Here is a 15,232-nt window from a genome sequence, read left to right as displayed (position 1 = left end):
AAAACCTAAAATTTGGAAAGAAATGTGATTCTTTTTCTATGTAATTTCATCCCTGAGATATTGCGACTTTTTCAAACAAAAAATATGTTTTTGTTCTGAAATGCAAATTTTGGAATGAAATGGGATTCCTTTTTTATGTAATTTTATCCCTGAGATTTTGTTACTTTTAAACAAATGTATTTGTTGGGTTCAAATGCAAATCTTTGAAATAAATGTGATTTCTCTTCTTAAAAATTTCATCCCTGATATTTTGTGATTTGTTTGACAGTTCTTCTCTTTTTGACTGAAATGCAGTATTTAAAAAGAAATGTTATAACTCTTCTGAAAACATTCATCCCTGAGATTTTGTGACATTTTTTACTTATCCTGCATTACTCCTTAATGCATATTACTGCTTGTTTCTTGACAGAGAAAAGAGGTGTGTGAGGGTCTATGCTTGAAGAAGTTGCTCCAACTATCTGAGAGGCCAGCCAATCACGCAGCTCCCACGTGACCAAGGGAAGTGACGTCACGGATCCTCACATTACTCATGTCACTTGATGAGAGAAGACCTGTTTTTTGCTGTAACATAAAACTGATTCAAACCCTCACGTGTTTGCTATCTGAGTTAATGTTGTTTTGTCTTTGTGTTGTGCCTACGGTTTGAATTTTGTACATTCTATGTTTGATAAACATGTGCATAACGTTATTAGACACTTACTGGCGTTTTCTCAAAAGAAAACAAGGACAGGTGTCTTGTTGCTCCAAGTAGCCATCTTGAATATTTTGCCACAGGAACTCGATGATAGCGTGTATAACATAATATACTGAACTAAATTAAAAACTTCACAATCCTAAAATGTTAACATTTTGACCAGTTATCATTGTGTTATCAGCCCTTATTGTGTATTTTAACAGTAATGGCCACGTATTGTCTTCAGATAACATCCGTTTTTGTGCAGGTAAATCGATCAAACTCATATGCACAGCACTATAGTGGCAAAAGTGGTTTTTCACGTGCAACTGGTCACGTGGCCATAATACCGCACGTGTTTTCAGCCATACTTGGTAGCAGTCATTAACAAAAAAAAGAAAAACACAAGAAAACAAAAGTCTTTACGGCCATTTGTCATGCCACGCCTTTCAAATGTGCAACGTGAACGTGCTATCGGCATGTTGCAGACGAGAACGTCCGTCGCTGAAGTCGCAAGGATGATGGGTTGTAGTCGACAGACTGTTTATTCTGTATACGGGAACGTTATTTTTGTAGCATGTATGTCGACATGTTGGTTTATTTGAAATTTCAAGCATACAAATCGTGTGCGTGGAATGTTGATGCTATTCTTTTCCGGGCAATAAGAGATACTTCAAAATCGTCTTTATGTAGTTAATTGATGCATCTGACCGTTTCTGGTCATTAGCTGACATTATTAAACCATTCATGTGTAATCCGATGTCCTTTTTTCCCTCAATGACTAATTTTCTGATTTTCACGGTGCATACAAAAGAAGAACTGTACTCCGGAGATCGTAAATAACAGCATGATATAAAATATGTTCTGAATATGCTTATTCATGAACAACATCTCAATTTAAATGTAATATGGCTGAATTCCACATTCTACATACCACACTTTTGATTGCGTGGATGCTAATGTGCACTGGAAATATTTGGAATAGTTATATTCCGTATTTTGAATTAACCCAGTCACCCGTATTTTATTTAATCAGTGCACCGCACATAGCCACATGTGAAACGTTTGGTAGCTAAGTCAAAGCAAAATCGGAGTAGTGTGTCGGCGAATTTGCATCAAGGCTGTAGTATTTTTCAACCGTTTAATGGAATTCAATGTACAGCCGAAGCTCTGGTCGCTATCATATATTTTGTGTCCCATGGCTCAAATCTATTTGCGCCTGTACCGTGTTCCACTGACCTCGATAATCTGTTAAATGAAGGCACAGCTCTCTACAGTCACATAGTTAACACCGAAGGCTATGAGGGGTATTTAGGTCATGATCAGTTTTATGGCCCCGTCACAGGTGCTCCAAATATTGAAGCAGGGAAAACAAATTTCATAGAATTATTTCAACAAGTAAGATTGATATCCCAGTCACTTTTGATAACTTTTAATGATGTCTCTATTGCAATTTTTACGGATTTTGATTCGCATGCATTATTTGACTCTCATCAGCGGAATGGTTTGGGTCAGATTGATCCGAATAGACAAGCAGTATTACTTCTGTTTAGTAGTATGGATAGTGTTATGTTACATCTTAAAAGCATATCAGGCGACCATGCTTGTAAGAGGCGACTAACGGGATCGGGTGGTCAGGCTTTGGTTGATGCATGCAATCGATCCCAATTGTGTGGATCGATGCTCATAATATTAATCTGGTCCAGACTCGATTATTTACAGAACGCCGTCATATAGCTAGAATATTGCTGAGTGCGGCGTTAAACGACAAACCAATAAATCATCATCATAACCACACACATTCCACAACAGTTACTGACACTGGATAAAAAACGGTACATAGAAAAAGATCAAGTAACTCAACTCATCATGATCACAATTACCATTCTTTGAAAGAAAGAAATACAAAAAAGAAACTGACCAAAAAATGTAAAACAAGAGACAAGGAATCTCCGTTATTGATTAGTCCCGGTATTGAAATGTTCTCCAACTACATGATAACATTTTGAGTATGTGCATTTGTGGTTGTTACAAAAAGACCTTATCTAGTACGACTTTTTTGCCATATGGAGCCTATAGTATTTTCATTTACATTATTATAACCAAATGCCAAGTGTAAAAAGAATGTGTTCTATTATTTGAGTATGTGCATCTGCCAATGTTGTTGGCAGTATTGATACTATTTCAACATCTATACATTTGTGCCAGAAATTGCTTCGATCTACTTTTTAAGTAAATACCCAGGTTAGATTAGGTCTTCAGCAACCCATGCTTGCCGTAACAGGCGACGAACAGGATTGGGTAGTCAGGCTCGCCGATTTGGTCGATGCATAACATCATATTCCAATTGCGGAGTTCGATGCTCTTGGTGTCAATATCTGGACAATTTGGATCAGACTCACGCCGTCATATGGCTGGAATACTGCTGAGTGCGGCGTTAAACAAGAAACTATTTTTAAATAGACCTACCCTATGCAAATGTATCAACTGTATTGCCCAATACTCAAAATAAATCATATTTTTTTACAATCAGCGTTGTGTTATTTGTGGTTAATATAATTATGCTCCTTCATGCCTTTCAGTAAAATCATAATTATGCGTTTGTGAGGCATCACATATGGCGGGGAACTTTGATGCTCTGCATCAATGTTTTCTAGTGATTTACAGACGCATCTACAGCAAACGGGTACCACCGCTGATCGCCCTCGGCCAGGTCGACCATGTGTGACGTCACATGCAGAGGATCGTCAGATTGTTTTACGTCACCTCCGTAACCGATTTTTGACGGCTACATCAACCAGAAATGAACTGTTTAGAGGTAGACTGAGTGCGCAAACTGTTCGAACTCATCTGAGAACTCAATTACACAAATGTCAACGGCAATTTTGGGCACAGAGACACTTACGATGGACTCAGAGGAATTGAAATCAAGTCGTCTTCAGTCATGAATCCTGATTTTATCTTCGATTTGCTGATGGTAGGGCGAGTGTGTGGAGGCGTCGTCATGAATGTTACGCCCAGTGTGGAAGTGAAGATTTCGAGGCGGAAGTGTCATGGTATGGGGTGCTTTCTGTGGCAATGCACGTTCCAGGCTTCTTGTCATCCGTGGCAACCTCTGCTACTTACCGCGACCAGGTACTGGCACCAGAACTTCTGCCTTTAATGGCAGCACATGGACCCGGTTTGATCTTCCAACACAACAATGCCAGACCCCACAAAACAGTTTTGACAAGGAATTTCCTTCAGAATGCGGGAGTCAACGTCATGGACTGGCCGTCAATGTCTCCCGACCTCAATCCCATCGAACACGTCTGGGATGTTCTTGGCAGAAGTCTGCGCACTCTCCAGAACCAACCACAGAATTTGCAAGATCTTGGCACCATTTGGCAGCTACAATGGCGTCGTCTGCCAAATGATGTGTTCACAAGCATCACAAGGTCCATGCGGAGGCGTTGTGTGGCAGTTGTCAACGCACATGGTGGCCATACACGCTACTGAACTTGTGTGCAATCAGATTCTCGTGCTTGGGACTTATGATTTAAATTGTTGATGTTATTACTGAAGGTGCTTGGAACAAATTATGGTTACCACCGAGAGATTTTATTTCGTAGGGTGGGGGAGAGTTTATTTCGAGAGGGGTGGAACTGAACCGGTATAAATTCCCCGGGGAGATTTTATTCTGGGGGCGAATATATTTCGTGACACCGGCGTAATATGTCGGCGTGGGATCCCCATCCCCTGTGCCTTACTTGTACATCTCAATGCCTCCAGGGTCACCGATGTAAAGATTGTTTACTGCTTTCACTCACAGCTTTCAGTACCTCCATGTGTGTAAAAAATGCAGAACACAGCAGGCCAGGAAACACCGGCGCACTGACTACTCCGAGGTTTCCCCTTCTAGCTCGGCTATCTCGGATGACCACCACCCGACCTCAACTGCTACCTTGATGTCGGACCCCACTGTTGTAGTCTCTACCCATAGCACTTTGACAACCACGACAGCGTCTATCTTTATGTGCGGTGACCACCGTGACGCCCGGCTTGGCGCTCACGTACCAGACGGCGCCTCTACTATCCTCCGGACAGACGCCCGGTCTCCCACAGGCGACCCCGCCTACGGCACTGACGCCCATGATAGACGCCTCCCTCCTCCAGTACATTCAGTATTTACAGGCCAGACAGACGTCGATGACAGCGCCTCTGCAGACGCCTCCCATAGCGCCTCTGCAGACGCCTCCTCCGCCGCGCCTGCCGAACTCACAGACGCCTTCTACCTCACGTCAGGGTCTTAGATCTAGGAGCCGCTACCCGATTAGCAGACGCTCCAGTGGCTATCGATCCGACTCCTCGGAGGGCGCCTTCATCCCTTGCTATGACGACACCCCTAGGGACGGCGAATCCCACCTGGGTTTCGACCAAGTCACAGACTGGCTGGCAGACCGCTTGGAGGCTATTGCTCCCTCGCCTGGCCAAGAGGTTGATAGCAAGACGGCCATCCGTGCGGACCCAACCTCGATCCCTCCTGACCCACTGATTAGAGAAATGATCTCAGCTCCGGATGAGGACCTCAGTAAGCTGTCACTGACTCCGTCCTTCAGGGCCCAACGTTAGAGACGAGATGACTTCCCAGTGCACTCTCCTCAAGTTGCGGACCATGTACACTCCTTAGATGAGGACATGTACCGCATGACAGGATCGAACCGATCCACCTCAGTCCAAGTTTGCGACAGCAAACTCGCCTACGTGGAAACAGAGATTCGCCATACGCTCAAACCTCTCTCACTGATGGCGTCGTTCTCCAGGGCTATACTGCAGGACTTGTCAAAGGAAAAAACCCATAGGATTGACCATCTAACTACCATGGTATCCTACCTCCAACGTCAAGTGGAACAGATGCGGTCCCACATGCGCGCCGCTCTGATCGAACTCACTACCACTAGACGCCTGGGTTACCTTGCCTTGTCGAGTTGGAACCCAAAGTTCAAGAGAGACCTTTTGTGTCACCCTTGGTCCGGCTCTGACCTTTTTAATGGACAGATATCCAAGACACACTCCCGGGTGTAAGCCCTCGCCCATGATGAGACGGCTCTCAAGGCCCTAGCCAGGATGTCACAGCCAGCCTTTGCTAAGGCGTCCCAGTCGAACTCCTATCAGCCACGACGCAACACCCTCCGGACTCGGGGGCGGGGCTCCACCTCAACCTCTCGAGGCAGAGGCAAGGGGAAAGGAAAGTCCTCAGGCACATACCAGTCCCGTCGCGGCTACCCCAAGGGGAGTAACGTCGATCGCAGGGACTTCCAGTGAACCGCTTCTGATAGCCTCGTACCTCCATCGCCGGGACCCCTCCATATCTATCGTCCTCCCGGATTATCTCAAGCAGCATCACCGGTGGTGGACGGTGGAATCGAATGTCTTATGACCTCTCTACGCCTCTTCGTAGATGCGTCCCTACAGGGATGGGGCGCACATCTGGAGGGACAGGTCGCCTCTGGGCTGTGGCCCGTCGATCAGCGCCTATGGCACATCAACAACCTTGAACTGGTAACGCTTATCTTGGCCATCACTCACTTGAAGCAGGCACTCAGACACGCCCGGCTCTCCATCTCGACAGACAACATCACTGTCATATGGTGTCTCCGGAACCAAGGAACGACTCATTCGGCTTTGCTCCTTCAACAGATGTTCCGATTGTTTCACCTGGTGGATCATCTGGGGATCCAGTTCCAGGTCCAAACATCCTAGTGGATGTCCTGTCCTTCCCTTCGCATCTTTTCCGCCACCTGTACTCCTTCCCAAAGTCGTCCAGAAGATCAGATCGACACTGAACCTCGATCTGACTTTGGTCGCGCCCTGGTGGCCAGCGAGGGCTTGGTTCGTCTACATCAGAGAACAGTCCGACGTCAACCCACCGCCACTCCCAGATTGACCAAATCTGCTGATCCACCCTCACAGCAGACAGCCACACCCAGGACCAGACAGGTTATGTCTTCGTGTCTGGTCCATTTACAGATAGCATTGAACGCCAAGGGCTCTCGGCAAGTGGCAATCCACCGAGAGCTTTTGCAGGGGCAAGCACCAAGACCCCACATCTGCATCGCCTCAATTCCTGGCCGAGTTCATGCTCTATCTGCGTCACAAGCGTAAGCTCAAGGAGAGTACCGTCATGACCTACCTTGTGGCATTCAACTCCGTCCTGGCAGTTCCGAAAGATCAATGCATGAAAAACATCCCGAAACTACAGGCACTGCTCTGCTCATTCAGACTGGAAGACCAAAAGTCGAAGTTCAATCCCCCCAGCCATGGACTTGAATGTCATTCTTACCTTGCTGAGAGACGCGCCTTTTGAGCCACTCGAAACGTCGTCATTCTACAATCTGATGAAAAAGAGGGTCTTCCTACTGGTGCTCGCCACAGCAGCCCGTGTCAGTGAGCTACACGCCCTAGCTCACACGGGTCCGCTTTTAGCAGGAAGCACACGGAGCCGTGCATCTGGGCCTGTGCTGCGACTTCATTGCAAAGAATCAGCTCCCAGGATAGCCCGATACATCGTTCCTCATCCCCCCTCTTTCATCGATTGTGGGCGCGGAAGATGAACTAGAGCTCCATCTATGTCCGGTTAGAGAGCTTCGTTGCTATATCCGACGATCCAAGGAACGCCGTAGACAGGACGCCTCTTTGTACCGGTATCTGCAACCTCGCGAGCGGAAGTCAGCCACAACACGATTGCCCTCTGGCTATGAGCCACTTCTCTCTACGCGCCATCATTGAGGGATGTTTCTGGAGATCCAACACCGTCTTCGGCAGTCACTACCTGTGAGACGTCACATTGGAGGATGTGCAAGGCACGCACAGCTTTGATCCGTTAGTAGTGGCTAAGCAGGCCACCACTACTACACGTCATTGACCATGGCTCCAAGTCCAGAGCTGGCCTTTCTACCTCCCTTTGCGTAAGCCCTGGACTAGAAGGTTCATGCCTCATTTGCATACGGCTCGGTGCTCCAGTCTCGACCTAACCGAGCGTTTTTGACAGGCTGCCCAGTACCAGGACACAACGCATACCTGACTCTACCCTTCCATGTAATGGTCGTCCAGGCCGACCACAGCCGAAGACAGGCTGACGGAAACGGAGTATCCTATACATGGATTGGTCACCCGATGCCGACCACACAGCCGAGGACAGGCTGAGGGAATTGGAGTTTCCCTCACATGGAGTGGTCACCCGATGCTGACCACACAGCCAAGGATTGGCTAGGGAACAGAGTCTGCAAACAACAGATGAAAGTCCACATCTGAAGGTATGCCCACCTGGTTCCGTACGATAAAGATGCATTCAGGAGTAATGCAGGATAAGTAAAAAATCTAGTAAAATCCTAGATATTTTTTAATTTTGAAAGAAATGTGATTTCTCCTCTGAAAAATTTCACCCCTTTGTTGTTTTTCAACAAAAAGTGTTGTGTTCTTAAAACCTTTAATGCAAAATTTGGACTTTTTGGTAATTTCATGAATTAATGAAAAATTTCGAAAGAAATGTGGTTTCTCTTCTGAAAAATAAAATATCATCCCTGAGATTTTGTGACGTTTTAAACATTTTTTTTACTGAAATTCTTTCCATTTTTTTGCATTTTAGTCCGAAAAAAGTTTTGTCGAAAAACTGTCAAAATGTCAGGGATGAATTTTTGAGTCACAAAAACAAAATATTTGTTGTAAAAGTCACAGTCTCAGGAATGAATTTTTTGAGAAGAGAAATCACTCTTTCTTCCAAATTTTGCATTTGAGTCAAATGGACAAAAAAACCTTTGTTAAAAAAGTCACTCAATCTCAGGGATGAAATCTTTCAGAAGAGAAACAACATTTTTCCCAAATTTTGCATTTCAGCCACAAAAATATTTGTTGAAAAAGTCACAAAATTTCAGTGATGAAATATTTCAGAAGAGAAATGACCTATATTTTTATTAAAAAATACTTCAGTCACAAAAACAAAATTTTTTGTTGGAAAAGTCACAAAGTCTCCTGGATGAATTTTTTCAGGAAGAAATCACATCTTTTTCAAAAGAGCGAGCCTGACCACCTGATCCCGTTTGTCGCCTTTTATGGCAAGCACAGCTCTTTTCTCTGTCTAGAAACAAGCAGTAATATGCATTAAGGAGTAATGCAGGATAAGTATACAAATATAAAAAATATCTAGGATTTTTACTAGTTTTCAACAAACATTTATTTTGTTTTACTGAAAACCTAAAATTTTGAAAGAAATGTGATTATTTTTGTATGTAACTTTATCCATGAGATTTTATAAGTTTTCAACAAAATTTATTTGTTTGGCTGAAATGCAAAATTTTGAAAGAAATGTGATTCCTTGTCTTTGTTATTTTATCCCTGAGATTTTGTAAGTTTTCAACAAAATGTATTTGTTTGGCTCAATGCAAATTTTTTAAAAGGAATGTGATTTCATTTCTGAAAAATTTCATCCCTGAGATTTTGTGACGTTTTAAACAAAAAAATATGTTTTTTAACTGAAATGTAAAATTTCGGAAAATTGTGATTTCTCATCTAAAAAAATTCATCTCTGAGATTCTGTGTCTTGTTCGACGACAATTCTTCTTATTTTTGACTGAAATACCAAATTTTGAAAGAAATGTGATTTCTCTTCTGAAAAATTTCACCCCTTTGTTGTTTTTCAACAAAAAGTGTTGTGTTCTTAAAACCTTTAATGCAAAATTTGGACTTTTTGGTAATTTCATTCTTTTTGACTGAAATGAAAAATTTCGAAAGAAATGTGGTTTCACTTCTGAAAAATAAAATATCATCCCTGAGATTTTGTGACGTTTTAAACATTTTTTTTACTGAAATTCTTTCCATTTTTTTGCATTTTAGTCCGAAAAAGGTTTTGTCGAAAAACTGTCAAAATGTCAGGGATGAATTTTTGAGTCAAAAAAACAAAATATTTGTTGTAAAAGTCACAAAGTCTCAGGAATGAATTTTTTGAGAAGAGAAATCACTCTTTCTTCCAAATTTTGCATTTGAGTCAAATGGACAAAAAAACAACCTTTGTTAAAAAAGTCACTCAATCTCAGGGATGAAATCTTTCAGAAGAGAAACAACATTTTTCCCAATTTTTGCATTTCTGCCCCCAAAATCTCAGTGATGAAATATTTCAGAAGAGAAATGACCTATATTTTTATTAAAAAGTACTACAGTCACAAAAACAAAATTTTTGTTGGAAAAGTCACAAAGTCTCCTGGATGAATTTTTTTCAGGAAGAAATCACATCTTTTTCAAAAGAGCGAGCCTGACCACCTGATCCCATTTGTCGCCTTTTACGGCAAGCATGAGTTGATGAAGACGTAATCTACCCCGGAATTTTCATGCGTCTTTTCCTAAAGAGAAAACACATATATATTTTTGAAAATGTACTTTGGGCACAAAAACAAAATATTTGTTGAAAAATTCACAAAGTCTCAGGGATGAATTTTTTCAGAAAGAAATCACATATCTTCCATATTTTGCATTTTAGTCAAAAGCAATTTATTTTTTAGGAAAAAGTCTAAAAGTCTCATGGATGAAGTTTTTTAGAAGAGAAATCACATTTTTCTGAGTGACTAATATTTTTCATAAGAGAAATCACATTTTTCATCCAATTTTCAAGCAGTTTAGTCCCAAAAATATTTTTGTTGAAAAACTCGCAAATTGTCAGTGATGGATTTTGGTAGAAGAGAAATCACATCTTTTTTCCAAATCTTGCAATTGAGTCAAAAAGACACAAAAAATAGCTGAGAAAGCCGCTCAATCTCAGGAATGTAATTTTTCAGAACAGAAATCACATCATTTCTTTTGTTGGAAAAGTCACAAAATCTCAGGATGAAATTTTTTAGAAGAGAAATCCCATATTTAAAAAAAAACAAACAAAAAAACACTTCAGTCACACTTGTTGGAAAGGGATGATTTTTTTCTAGGAACGAAAGTATATTTGTTTCCAAATTTTGCACTTCAGTCAAAAGCAAAGTATTTTGTCAAAAGTGACGAAATCTCAGGGATGAAATTTTTCAGAAGGGAGATCACAATTTTTCTTAATTTGGCATTTCATTAAAAAAACCGAAATGTTTCTCAGGAGAGTCACAAAATCTCAGGGATGAAATTTTCCAAAAGAGAAAACACTTTTTCTCTCCAAATTTTGCATTTCTGTCCAAAAAAAAGTTGCATCGAAAAACTCACAAAATCTCATTGATGGATTTTTGTAGGAGAGAAATCACAACTTTTTCCTAATCTTGCAAGTGAGTCAAAAAGACAAAAAAAAATAAATACTTTGTTGAAAAAGAATCTCAAGGATGAAATTTTTCAGAAGGAAAATGACATATTTCAGTCACAAAAACAAAATATTTGTTGGAAAAGTCACAAAGACTGAGGGATGACATTTTTCAAGAAGAAATCACATCTTTTTCCAAATTTTGCATTTCAGTAAAAAAAAAATTGTTTTGTTGAAAAAGTCACAAAATCTCAGAGATGAAATTTTTCAGAAGAGAAATCACATATTTCTTTTTTTTTAAAAAGCACTTCAGTCACAAAAACAAAATATTTGTTGGAAAAGTCACAAAGTGTGAGGGATGATTTTTTTCCAGGAGGGAAATTACATGAATTTTCAAATTTTGCATTTCTGTCCAAAAAAGGTTGCATCGAAAAAGTCATTAAATCACAGATATGAAATATTTCAGAGTGAGTGTGTGAGTTAAAAATATAACGTCGCATCAGCATTATTTCAGTCATATAGCAACGAGACCAAGTTAATATATTCACAATTTAGTTATTTATGCAAAGTTATATTTAAAAACGATTTATGAAACATATTTGAGCATAACAATATCATGTATACAATCTTAAAACACGGGCTATAGGCCACAAGTAACCAAAGCTAGGCCACCTTGCTTGGGGATCATGGGGACTTACAGTACCTCCCCTTCCTACATGATACCCAGCAGGATTTACGTCACCACTTTAGCTATTGCAACTTTGCCACCATCCTTGGACCCGTCTGTAAAATGGATCTGTGAGAATTGTATTTTGATCGTAATTGGTTATATGATTGTTGATAAACCAAAGGATTTGTTTCAGACTTTTTGAGCTGAGTGAGGGTAAAGGTCTACCTCTGGCTTCAAAATCTGCCTGGAATGAGAAGACAGACGTCAGGAAGGCGATATTGTATTTAGATCTATTTTCGCTGCATTGATGTGTGGTAGAATTCCGATTTCAAGAGGTGGAATCAAGTTGGACAGATTTTGACAGGTTTTCACATTGAGGATGGAAAACACAATTGTATGCTGGATTTTATTTGAGTGCAATTTAGTGATGTATTGCAGTGAAAGTTTAATGTGGCACTGTTCAAGTGAAGGTTCATACAAACTGTCCACGGGAGAGGTCTTGAAAGCTTCAAGACGGAGCCTTAAGCCTTGATGGTGTATTGTGTTTATTTTTTTCTAAAGTGCTTATGCAGGCTCCACCATAGACAATGGAACTATAGTCTAGTTTGGAGCGTATGAACTATCTGTACATGTGAAGGAGGGTGGTCAGATCCCCTCCCCACTCGGAATTTGAAACGACTTTTAACAAGTCGAGCCTTCAGGCACTTGGCCTTTAGATATTTGATGTGTGGTAAGAATTTGAGATGATGGTCAAATATGAGGCCCAGTGATTTGGCCTCCTCTACTACCTTGATAGGAATACCATCTTAAAATAAATCTGGATCCTTGTTTTGGATGTAGAAAGTTTGAAGCCATTTTCGTTGGCCAATTTCAAATTTTGTTAAGACAGAGCTGAAGCTGTCTTTCTATTGTAGTCATATTCTTACCACGACAAGAAATGTTGAAATCGTCCACTAAAAGGGAACCATCAAAGCTGTTGTTTAATACATTAGTTGGACTATTAATTTTTGATTGTGAAAAGCGTTACTGATAAATTGTTTGATAGGCATTACTAAGAAGTTGATGGATGAGAAGGTAGACACAATTTTACGGATAACAACTTCATTAATACTGTAAAAAGTGACGTTTCGGTATAGATCCTTATACCGTTGTCAAGCAAGACTGAATGAGGGTTGTTGTTGTTGTTGCATTAAGTGTTTAAGGGGTTGCCTTCTGCCTAAGCAATTTCGGCTGACCTGTCCCTCTTCGGGACTCCTGTGTGAATGAGGGACATAGTACAGAATATATATACCGTAGTAGGTGGAGGAATAACAGTAGAGGATTAACAGTAACAACACTTGCATAAATGAGTGGGATAACATGAGCAAGTGTTGACAACAGAAGGATACTGACACAAAACGATGGACAGAGAACACATAGGTGGAAGTCAATAGGGACATGACGCCAATTATACAGGATAAGTGAATATCGCTTGATGAGTTCATAGTAGGCAGATGGGATGAAATAGCCTTGATCTTGTGGCGGCGAATGTGCGCTGCTTCTGTTAGTTTTCTTTTAGTGAAATCATGGAGGTTGTTGGCGAGGATTTGGACGTTGTCCCAGTTGATGTTGTGATTAGGACAGTTGCTGATATGGTCCGAGATGGCTGATTTACTGTCTGATTTACTGGTTGAGGTTTTGTGCCCTTTGATTTTGGTGTTGATGGGAGAGATGTTTCACCTACGTAAGATCGTCCACAGTTGCAGTCAATTTTGTAATGTACACCTTTAGGTTTATTGAGTGGTATGCGGTTGAATGGCTTGGCTTGGACAGGGGTGGCAACTGCGGGTGGATGGCATTAGAGAAAAAGCATGCGGTTTGGCGTGATATTTGAAAGTGTGCATCTCTGAGTGATAAACTGATGTACGGCTGTTGTCAACGCTATGATTCTGTCACGATTTTTTTAAGTAATACATTGCATATGCATGCATGATATATGTATTCATGAAAGGGCCGAGTATTATAGGTAATGATGGTTCTGTCTCACTTCCACTGGAGCCAGATTCATATACCTATACCACCACCCCAGGGGGAATTTTTTATGCCAAAATGATGATGCGATTCAACGATCGTCATAAGTCGTATTAAATGAATCATCAATATTAATTAATATTGAATAAAATTTACAATAGCCCACGAGGATAATGGAAAGGCGTAGGAGCAATACAAAAATTAGCCACCGCGGCTAAGGTTTCTAAAGATGTGGCCAAGGATTGGTTGAAGAAACAAGCGATGTGGCAAATATACTTACCGGCACCGCGTTATATACCGAGGAAGAAGATATTTTTACAACGAATGAAGTTCATCAGGCTGACCTCTTGTTTCTCCCCCATGATAAGGTAAGACGCAAAATGTATAAATACGCTTTAACCGGAGTGGATGTGGCTAGTCGATACAAAGAGGCTGAGCCATTAACCTCGAAAGATTCAACAGAACTAGCTAATGCACTCAGCCGCATATATAAACGCGGACCACTAAAATGGCCCAAGTTATTTCATGTAGATCCTGGTCGCAAGTTTATGGGATCAGTAACTAAATTGTTAACAAAGCACGATGTCGAAATCAGGCATGGTGAAAAAGAGGCCTACCGTAGTCAAGCTATCGTTGAAAGATTTAACCGGACATTAGCGGAAAGTTTGTTTGGCTATCAGTATGGGATCGAAATGAAATCGGAACGATTGAGATCAACCGAATGAGTGACACAATTATCAACTGTTGTATCAGCGCTGAATAATGAAGTTACGAGATTAATCGGGAAGAAACCATCTGATGCGATTAAAATGAAATCCGTGACTTCCAAATCTTCAGCACCGAGGAGAGGCAAAGAACAAAAACTCCCGGATAGAGTAAGCGTAAGATATTTATACAAGCCCGGTGAACTCGAAGGAGGCCTACGTTGCGCAACCGATCCGATTTTGTTCCTTAAGACATATAACATTAGTCGATTGGTTATGAAAGAAGGAGTAACCTATTCTTTATTATCTTAAAGATGGACCGGGCAGGGCATTTGTATGAGAAGAGTTGCTCATAGTTCCCAACGATACAGTATTACTGCCCTAAGTAACCATAAGCGTAGGTAGTTACACCATCCTTATCAGTCCATCTCTTTGTATCTAAGGGGAATAATGATGTCTTGTTCATTCTTAATCCATATATCCTATGATTCTTCTTTATACTGATCGTGTTTGATATGCTCTTTTACCACATATTTCTTAACACCCTTAGCTTTTCTTATCTCCCCATTATCCCAGCACATTCATCCTTCATCTTACCTAATACCTTTTTATTTACTACGCTGTGCAGTGGACTATCTTTAGAGTAATCGCTCGTGTCGTACATATCTATTTTTTCTGCCATATCTTTATACACAACCCTGGTTTGTACTTCCATCAACAAAGAATCTGTGTCGGTATATAACACCTCGCATCTATCGCCGTATTGCTTCTTAAGTTTGTTGCAATAAAAGTCATACATTAAGTGTTTTGACAAGTCAAGAATACTCATACCAATGTACACAGGTCTGTTGAATTTTATATTACTCTTCTGCATATGTAGTGCGGCTAAGTCGTTATCAAATATCTTGCTTCTGTTAAAAGCCGGACTGGCTAAA

This window comes from Haliotis cracherodii, unplaced genomic scaffold (genome assembly GCF_022045235.1).
Source record: "Haliotis cracherodii isolate W230 unplaced genomic scaffold, xgHalCrac1.p SCAF_8, whole genome shotgun sequence".
NCBI lineage: Eukaryota > Metazoa > Mollusca > Gastropoda > Lepetellida > Haliotidae > Haliotis > Haliotis cracherodii.
The sequence above is the reverse complement of the archived record's forward strand: the minus strand, read 5'-3'. Positions refer to the sequence as shown.